The following is a 9209-nucleotide window of genomic DNA, read 5'->3' as shown; positions in this document are numbered from 1 at the left end:
ACATGGACTAAAATAATTGGTATGAACTAAAGATTTAGTAACAATGTAGTGAAGTGTTAGTATATAATAAGTTCATAATATTATATACATGAAAAATTAACTATAAATCGGGAAATTACAAGTTAAAATTTATCGAATTTTCTATAAGTTTCCGGTAGCTATAATTCTATTATTATTCTTAATCTGGAGGCACTCCTCCATCCGAATATACCCATATTAACTCTGCAATCGTTGAATGATATGCTGAAGCCGACCCTCAGTAATATAGGATATCAAACAAAAACTAATTTTAATAATATGTACTTTTTTAATTCAATAATAATCTATATACTTACTAGCGGACCCTATAGACGTTATTCTGTATAAATGTCTTTAATTGGAATATTTCAAAATTTGTTACGAATAAAACAAGTAAGGAAGGGCTAGGTTCGGTTGTGACCGAACATTTTATACTCTCGCAATTTATTTATTTAATTTTATTAATATAACACACGATTTGTCCCACATATTCGTCATATATATGATATTAAGTCCATTGAAAGTTGGAAACCCTAATATTAGATTAGAAGCACCGAGGTCCTCATGTTCGATATATGGTTCCTTGAAAACCTATGGTCCGATTTCGGCGATTTTTAGAAAGGGGCTGCCACACTATAAATACAGTATTTATGCAAAGTTCTATTCCGATATTTTCAGGTCGACACCCACTTAAAATTTTGTATATTAATTTGGGTGGAGCCCTTCTGTACCTTCTTTATAATGAAATTTAAGGTTTCTGGTGTTTTCCCTTAAGCGCCAAATATACGACACGAATACTTCCGCGAACATTCCGCAATCTTGTTCGCAGCTTTGGCCATACACCATACGAACTTTTGGCCGAACATTAGTTCTCTTTCAGACAGCGATGAATACGGAAAACAATTGTGCTGCAGCAATATTGCTCGCTGTGGCAATTAAGCGTAGAAAAAAGAGAGAATCTTTGATTTATCTTTGCTTTTTACTTGCCACAATGATGGCAAAGATTTATACATTTCAATAAATGCACTCAGAAATTTTTTATTGTCTATTTTACTTTTCCGAGCACAGAAATTACTACGATTATGAGCTATTTCGCCATACACGCACGAACATTTGCGCGAACTGGCAAACACCACCATACACGACAGAAAAGTTCGCAGAAACATGACATAACGGGAATGTTCGCGGAAATGTTCGTATCGTGTATTTGGCGCTTTACTGAATAAAAGCATTTTTAGCATACCGTTGTATGGGAGGTGGGCGTGGTTATAATCCGATAACCTCCATTTATGGACTGTATAAGGTAGTAACTAAAAGAACAGATCCTAGAAAGTCTGGTTAGTATAGCTTAAGTCAAACTGCAGCGGTTGGCTTGTATATGCATCACTGGTGCTATGCGCACGTGTCCAACTGCAGCATTGGAGGCAATCCTAAACCTTACCCCACTTCATTTGGTGGTTGGCACTATGGCCAAGAAAACCTTACTGGCGCTAACAAGGCCAGGTTTAGGAAACAGCAGGATGTTAAGCGCCCGGCAATTGGATATCATCGGTAGGAAGCTTCCAATGACTCTCCTGCCGAGGGACGACATCATTAAAAGGGTTCATCTTGTGAGACGTTTCAAAACAGTAATATCCAACAAAAGGGAATGGGAGGACTCAACTCTCAAGGAACTCATAAGTAGAAGCACACAACAATGGTACACAGACGGATCAAAGACAGCAGTTGGTATAGGCGCCGGGATAACGGGGCCACGCCTGAAGCTGTCTTTACCCATGGGCAATTTTCCCAGCATCTTCCAAGCTGAAGTCTATGCCATTACCAAGTGTGCAGAGGTAATATTGGACAGGGGATATCATAAGGAACGCATAGCCATTATCAGCGATAGCCAAGCAGCTCTTCAGGCACTATCATCCTTCGAGGTGGACTCGGGGCTGGTCATGGACTGCATAGATACTTTGAACAGGATTTGCAGAAATAACAGCATAACTCTAGCTTGGGTTCCAGGGCATAAAGGAATAAAGGGAAACGAATTCGCGGACCAACTGGCAAGGAAGGCCGCGGCCACCAACCCAATCGGGCCAGAACCCTTTATTGCGGTTGGTCGGCATGTTCTTACAACCCGCCTGAAAGAGGAGGAGGCAGCAAGCAGGAATCGCTGTTGGTTGCACATGCAGGGACTTCGCCACTCAAAACTGTTCCTGGGAGGATACAATCTGAAAAGATTCAAACAGTTAATGGCGCTCCCCAGGAACAAGCTGAGACAATTGGTGACACTATATACCGGCCACTGCAGACTACGGTGTCATCTGCACAAAATGGGAATACACTCGTCGGACCTTTGCCGATTTTGTGATTTAGAGGCGGAGACACCAGAGCACCTACTCCTTGACTCCGGCAATCGCGAAGGAGAGGGGACAGTCAATTGGGGCTCTTTATCCCCAAAGAGGAAGTATCGCATGCATCAGCCTTGCAACACTGTTAAGATTTCTTAACGTGACGGAGTTGGAGGGGGTGCTGTGATAACTGGAGAGAGCATAATAGACCTTAGGTCGCGGTGCAATCCTCACAATATAATCTAATCTAATGTAATAGCTTAAGTAGTTTACGAGATATGTACGGGGCTACGCCCACCTCTCCAAAAAAAATTACATCCACATATGCCCCTTCATAATGAGATCCTTTGTACCAAATTATATTTACATAGCTTTAATTATGGCTTAGTTATGGCACTTTATGTGTTTTCGGTTTTCGCCATTTTGTGGGCGTGTCGGTGGTCCCATTTTCGAAAGCAACCTTCCTATGGTGCCAAGAAAGAAGTGTGCCAAGTTTCTTAATTTTTACTCAAGTTACAGTTTGCACAGACGGACAGGCAGACATCCGGATTTGAACTCCACTCTTCACCCCGATCACTTTGGTATATATAAACCTATATCTAACTCATTTAGTTTTGGGTGTTACAAACAACCGTTATGTGAACACAACTATAATACTATCTTAGCAACTTTGTTGCGAGAGTATAAAAATTATTCAAATACCTAATATCGTTACACGTACCTTTATCATAACCACTCAATTCGTGGGAGTATGGGTATAACATGACCCAAGTGAAATGTGGAGGTAGTTTCAACTCATTAACACCAAAATCAAAACTGGTGGTTTGAAAACGTTTTCATTGTTATTTATTAATTCAATCATCGATAAAGAAGTTAAAAAGAAAGAAATCATTGTTATTTATTAATTCAATCATCGATAAAGAAGTTAAAAAGAAAAATTCAAATTTGTTTGTTTCATTTTTTAGAAAAAGAGGGTGTCCTCGCGAGGGGACAATGGGTAGTTTAAGTTTTGTGCACAATTCACTTATTCCTTTGGAATATTACACAATCGTCGTACTTTTCTTAAGCGCTCTATGTAATAATTTGTTTGACCACATATTGTCCTTCCAACGTACTATTGTAATCACATTATTTTTTCAAAACGATAATCATATTCTTGTTTCGAACTTGTTTTCTTCATTTCCTTTATGGATATCAGTGGACACCTTTTTTTTCTATTATCTCATGTTGTACCAGTAGCTCTGTAACTCAATTTTTTTATATCGCATAAAGGTGGTATTTGTTAAAAATATTTTCAAAATATTCAAATGGTACTATAATAACCTAATATTGCTAGTAAGAACTTGACTACTCGTTCACCAAGCTGATCTTTAGTAATTTGTACAGGATTACCACAGTACACGTCAAAAATATAATAATATAACCGGGTTTCACTTAATAAAAAGTTTTTTTCTGAATGTCGGCCAAACAATTTAACCATGGACTCAACCACTGACTTTCATAATTATACTTATGAACACCACAAAAAACGTTGGTAAATTAAATGGTTATGCCTATTGTCACCAATTGGGGACACCACAATGAAACTACAGTGATCCCAGTTTAAGGGCCTCCCCCAGCTTAAGTGCCTTTCCCGCTTAAATGCCTGTAATATTTAAGCAACAAAAATAAAATTGTTTGCAATTTTCCTCTTTTAAGTGCCTTTTAATATTTTTTGCATTGAATGCGCTGAGTTTTGTCAAATAGAAAACATATGTATACTTTTGTAATGTTTTCTTTTCATATTTACTATTATTAATAAGAAATAAATGTTACTTTCATTCTAAAAGACAAAATAGTTGATCGAAGTATTTGAGAAAAAGCTTGGTAAGTACCTCGAGGAACTTAAGCATAATTAATTTAAGTGCCTTTCTCGCTTTAGTGCCTCAAAAGTGTTACATCTTTAGTCAAAATCGTTTAGTTTAGTTTCACAATATACATAATCGAAAAAATATATAGTTGAACTTCCATAACTTCTATAACTTTAAGATGTAGACTCATCCCACTCGGACACGGCGAGTATTGGTGATGGATCCGTCTTCAATCTCGGCAAACTCGAAGAGGATCGAGTTGAATGCATGGAGAGTGCGGAACTCGCACTGTTGGAGAAGAATTTGGAGGATGAAGATCCTGGTGGTGAACAACCTACTGAGGGAACTTGAAAATCAAGGCTGTCGAGTGACGGCCTATGCTGATGATGTAGCCATTTTGGTCAAAGGAAAATTCCTTAACACCGTATATGAGATGACCCAAAGATACCTAGTAGTGGTAACCCGCTGAGCCATGAACCCTAGTAAAACGGAACTCGTCTTATTTACAAGAAGGTACAAAATTCTAAATGCACCTCCCTCCTCACTGCTAGGCTCCAGTCTGCAACCTGCGGACAAAGTGAAATACCTGGGGCTTATTAGTGATAGGAAGCTCTCATAGAAGCCAAACATTGAGGAGAGAGTGAAAAAGGTTTCGGTAAACCGACATTAGCCGTCTAAAGAAATTCGTAACGGATTCCAAGCGTTTTGCTGAATCTTAAGGGTGATCCAAAGGGAGTTTTACTGGTATCACAATGGACAGAGCGCTAAGCTGTCTAAGTGAGATCTTCTGTGTTTTTACAGAGGTCTGCCTGCAAACCTAACCTAACATATAACTCTAATATCTCCATAATTCGAATTATTGAATTGGCAATAGCGGCTAGATATGAAATGCCAAACTAAATAAATAAATAAACTGTGTATAAATCCATATTTTACAGCTTTTTGAAAGATTGTATATTTTAATGAAAACTTCTATAATTCGAAGTCTCTCAAAGTCGATGTTTTTTGTTGCTTCAGGTGATTCAAGTTAGGGAAGTTCAACGGTATATATAAATGCTCCACAATATTTACATCGTCCAAATGTCTAATTTTGGAGCGCTAGCAATTTCACTTTATTGACACAATCAACAACTATTGCGCCATCTATTAATTATAGTTGAGGATTGAATTTTCAAAACAGGGATATTTACATTTTTTTTACTAAGTATGCAGTCTTGTTCTTAGTGCTATTATACAAAATTTCGACACTTGGGTTATGATCTGAACGAGATAGTTTCCAAGTAAAGAAGCTTTAAATGTAAACAAAAGAGGATATGAACTAATTATTTTTTTCTAGTGCAGACTTTTCAAAACGGGATATTTACTTTTACAAAGTGTTTTATTTGTTTAGGATCGCGGGATTCCGTATGAAAAGGGGATATTCTGTTTTTTTTTTAAATTGAGTTGTTCTAAATGGCAACGTCCTATTTTTACCAAATTGTGTAGTTAGAACAACGTAACGACATAGTTTCTAAACACAAAAACTATTTTTCACTTCTCAATTGAAGATTTTTGGTGTTAAAGATGCTGATATCGATATTTGAAAAAGTGTCCTCGTATGGGGACAGAAGACGGTAGTGGGTTAACCTAAAAACGAAATGTTGAAACTCAAACTATTATTCCTTAACAGATTAGTCTAGTTTAGTCTAGACATAGTTTCTAAACACAAAAACTATTTTTCACTTCTCAATTGAAGATTTTTGGTGTTAAAGATGCTGATATCGATATTTGAAAAAGTGTCTCGTATGGGGACAGAAGACGGTAGTGGGTTAACCTAAAAACGAAATGTTGAAACTCAAACTATTATTCCTTAACAGATTTTTTTTTTTACAAAAACTTAATTTATCATAATACCATTGAATAGACTATATTTTTGGATAATTCTTGAGGAGCAAATTATGTGTACATATGTTTTTCCAACTCTAGAATATATTATAAAAATTTAAGCCACAAATTGTTATTGTTTCACCTTGTGCAAATTAATAGTAATGCAAGTTTCTAGCGGTTTGGAAATTGCTCATAATATTTTTTTATTATATATATATTGCAAAGTTTCTCTGGGAGTCAAATACATTTACACTTGATGTATATTCATACAATCGTCAACTTCTAAAAATGTGTCTTGCAATCGAAGCTAATAAATCATTTTGACGTTGAACGCAAGTATAAAGAGCATAATTTAATATTATTTTAATTAATTGTTTATTTCATCAGCTGTAGTTTCATGTCGCAAATGTTAGAAATGTTTCAGGCGGCTCTAAGCGAGTGCATGTGAGCCAATGTACATACATCTTCTTCTTTACTTGCGTAGACAACGCTTACGCGGATATAGCCGAGTTAATAACAATACGACATTCATTTTTCATTTTCGCTGCTTGATGTCAATAGGTGATATCAAATGAAGCCAGGTCCTTTTACACATGGTCTTTCCTCTCTGCTTCCATCAGGTGGTACTGTATCGAACATTTTCAAAGCTGGAGTGCATTCGTTCATTTGTACAACATGACCTAAATAGCGTATCCGCGGTATATCGTCGGATAACTCGTACAGCTCAACGTTCCATCGTCTGCGGTATTCGCCGTGGCCAATGTTCAAAACACCATAAATCTTCTGCAAAACCTTTCTCTCGGAAACTTCTAGTACCGTCTCATCGGTTGTTGACATCGTCCACGCTTCAGCGTAGAGTGTGGCTTTTGTTCGTACTCAGTCCATAGCAGGATCTATCGACAAGAGGGATTCTGTGTTGGATTTCCAGGCTGTCATTGTTATTGGGGTTAATACTGGTTCCGAGGTAGACGAAATTATCCAAAACTTATCTACAAAGTTATGACTATCGATAGTGACGTGGAAGCCAAGTCGCGATTGTGCTGACTGTTTATTTGATGATCTCCTGTCATCTTGTCGTCTTGTCCTCCTTCACTACCACTCCTTCGCTTCCATAACATATCTGGAAAAAGCAGTTCTAACGGCGCGGTTGTTGTTCCCCAAGATATCGATATCATACGCCAAGAACTGTATACTCTTAAGGAAGATTGTGCCTTCTCTATTTAGCTCTGCTGCTCGTATTATTTCATCCTGTCTTAAACTGCGTTTGGTATCAAACATTCACACCGTCAAAGAGACAGCTTTGTCTTAGAAAGCAGCTTAAAAATCGACAAAGATGTGGTGGATATCGATCCTCTTTTCACCGGTCTTTTCAAAAATTTGGCGCATATCTGATCTGTTGTAGATTTTCCAGGTCTAAAGACACACTGATAAGGTCCAATCAGACTGTTGACGATGGGCTTCAGTATTTCAAATAGTATACTCGATAGAACCTTATGCGTGCGATATTTAGGGGTCTTATAACACGGTAATTGGAGATTGAGTTTCTTATCATTGGACTTGCTTTCGTCCAACCAAATTCTGGAAAGAATCTGATACATGTACAATATCAGTTTTTTAGTTCCTTATTTGAATAGCTAGGCCTGCAATTCATCGGCCCGCAACACTTTGTTCGCATTCTCCTGGTGTTGTAGTTTCACAGTCATTCAGCAGATCGGAGAATTGTTCCCTCAATAATCCCAGTATGCCCTGGACATCAGTGACCGGATGGCCACCTTGGTTCCTACATTAGAATGCTCTGTAAGTCGCTCCATTTTTTCGACCAGCTCGTTGCCGAAATCCAATTGTTTCGTTTTCAGCGGTACGCTGGGAGTTTGAGATGCCGTTAAACCGTTGCCTTATGGCGAGATGCTGATGAGTGTAGAGAGAGCAGGCGACGTTGAATCTTCCTTGTATTTGTTGACGGGCGTTCTTTGCTGCACAGAGGCGAATGTGTATCGTTGAAGTGAATAGAGGTAAGTGCGGTGTAATTAATTGTTACACGGCCACACGTTTTTGTGGCTAAGGTATATATTAAATTTGTAAGATTTTCAATATAGTGATAGAGTTCTTACGCATAAAGACGAAAACGTTATAGCCGGTAAATTTGAAAATGATTAATGCAAATCAACATAGTTTGTTAAGGCAGTAGTCTGCTTTACAGGCTTCAAAAAATCGATTTTTTGTTTTGTTTTAAATCTCTTTCAAAACTATCCAAGAATATCTCTTTAAAATTCCAAAGGCCAATTCGACATATTTTTGAAGCTAGAGCAGGTTTAGTGGCCGAGCGTCGAGCAGGTGCGAATGGATACTGAAAACTTTAAAGCGCGTTTTCTCGAGTTTTCATTTCCACAAGTGTTAGAAAACGGTGCCGGCGATAGCAAAAAGAATATATATACGATCGAAAAAAACCAAAGTGATCTACCTTCAGTATTAAATTATCTTCTATTTGAACTAGACAAAAGTAGTTGAAGTTGTACAAAAATATTATTTAAACTACAGTAGAACTCCAATTATCCGAATTAATGGGGACCGGGACCCATTCGGATAATCAAATATTCGGATAATCGGATTTTTTTTTTTAATTGCTATTGGAGAGAATAAAAGCTACGTTTTGATATTACACTATTTTTTTATTGAATTAAATGAAAGAAGCATGAAATTTTCACATGTTTTAAATATAAATAAAATGTATTTATGTACAAGTTTAGAAATAAAAATCATTGTTTTTTAAACATCTCCGTCAATGTAAGCTGTTTTGCGGTCTTCAACCGTTTTCGGGCAGCCAGGTCACGCATTAGCTTGACGGTGAGCAGTTGCAAGTGGTCACACTCGGGCTGACGCTCCATCCACTTCAAAGCAGTCTCGAGGCCGGCAAATGCTTCACTTCGCGGGGGGAAGTTAGTGTAGGCACAACGGCAAGTTAAGACAAGTCAAGTCAAGACTTGACGCGCAAACACTGGCTTCGCGGGGGAAGAATAATAGCGCACTTAGACTTTTTTTGGGCAAATTTTTTGTGATTCGGATAATCGGCGATTCGGATAGTCGGAGTTCGGATAATTGGAGTTCTACTGTACTTGTTTTGCAACTTAAAGACAATTTT

The sequence above is a fragment of the Zeugodacus cucurbitae genome, chromosome 4 (genome assembly GCF_028554725.1).
Source record: "Zeugodacus cucurbitae isolate PBARC_wt_2022May chromosome 4, idZeuCucr1.2, whole genome shotgun sequence".
NCBI lineage: Eukaryota > Metazoa > Arthropoda > Insecta > Diptera > Tephritidae > Zeugodacus > Zeugodacus cucurbitae.
The sequence above is the reverse complement of the archived record's forward strand: the minus strand, read 5'-3'. Positions refer to the sequence as shown.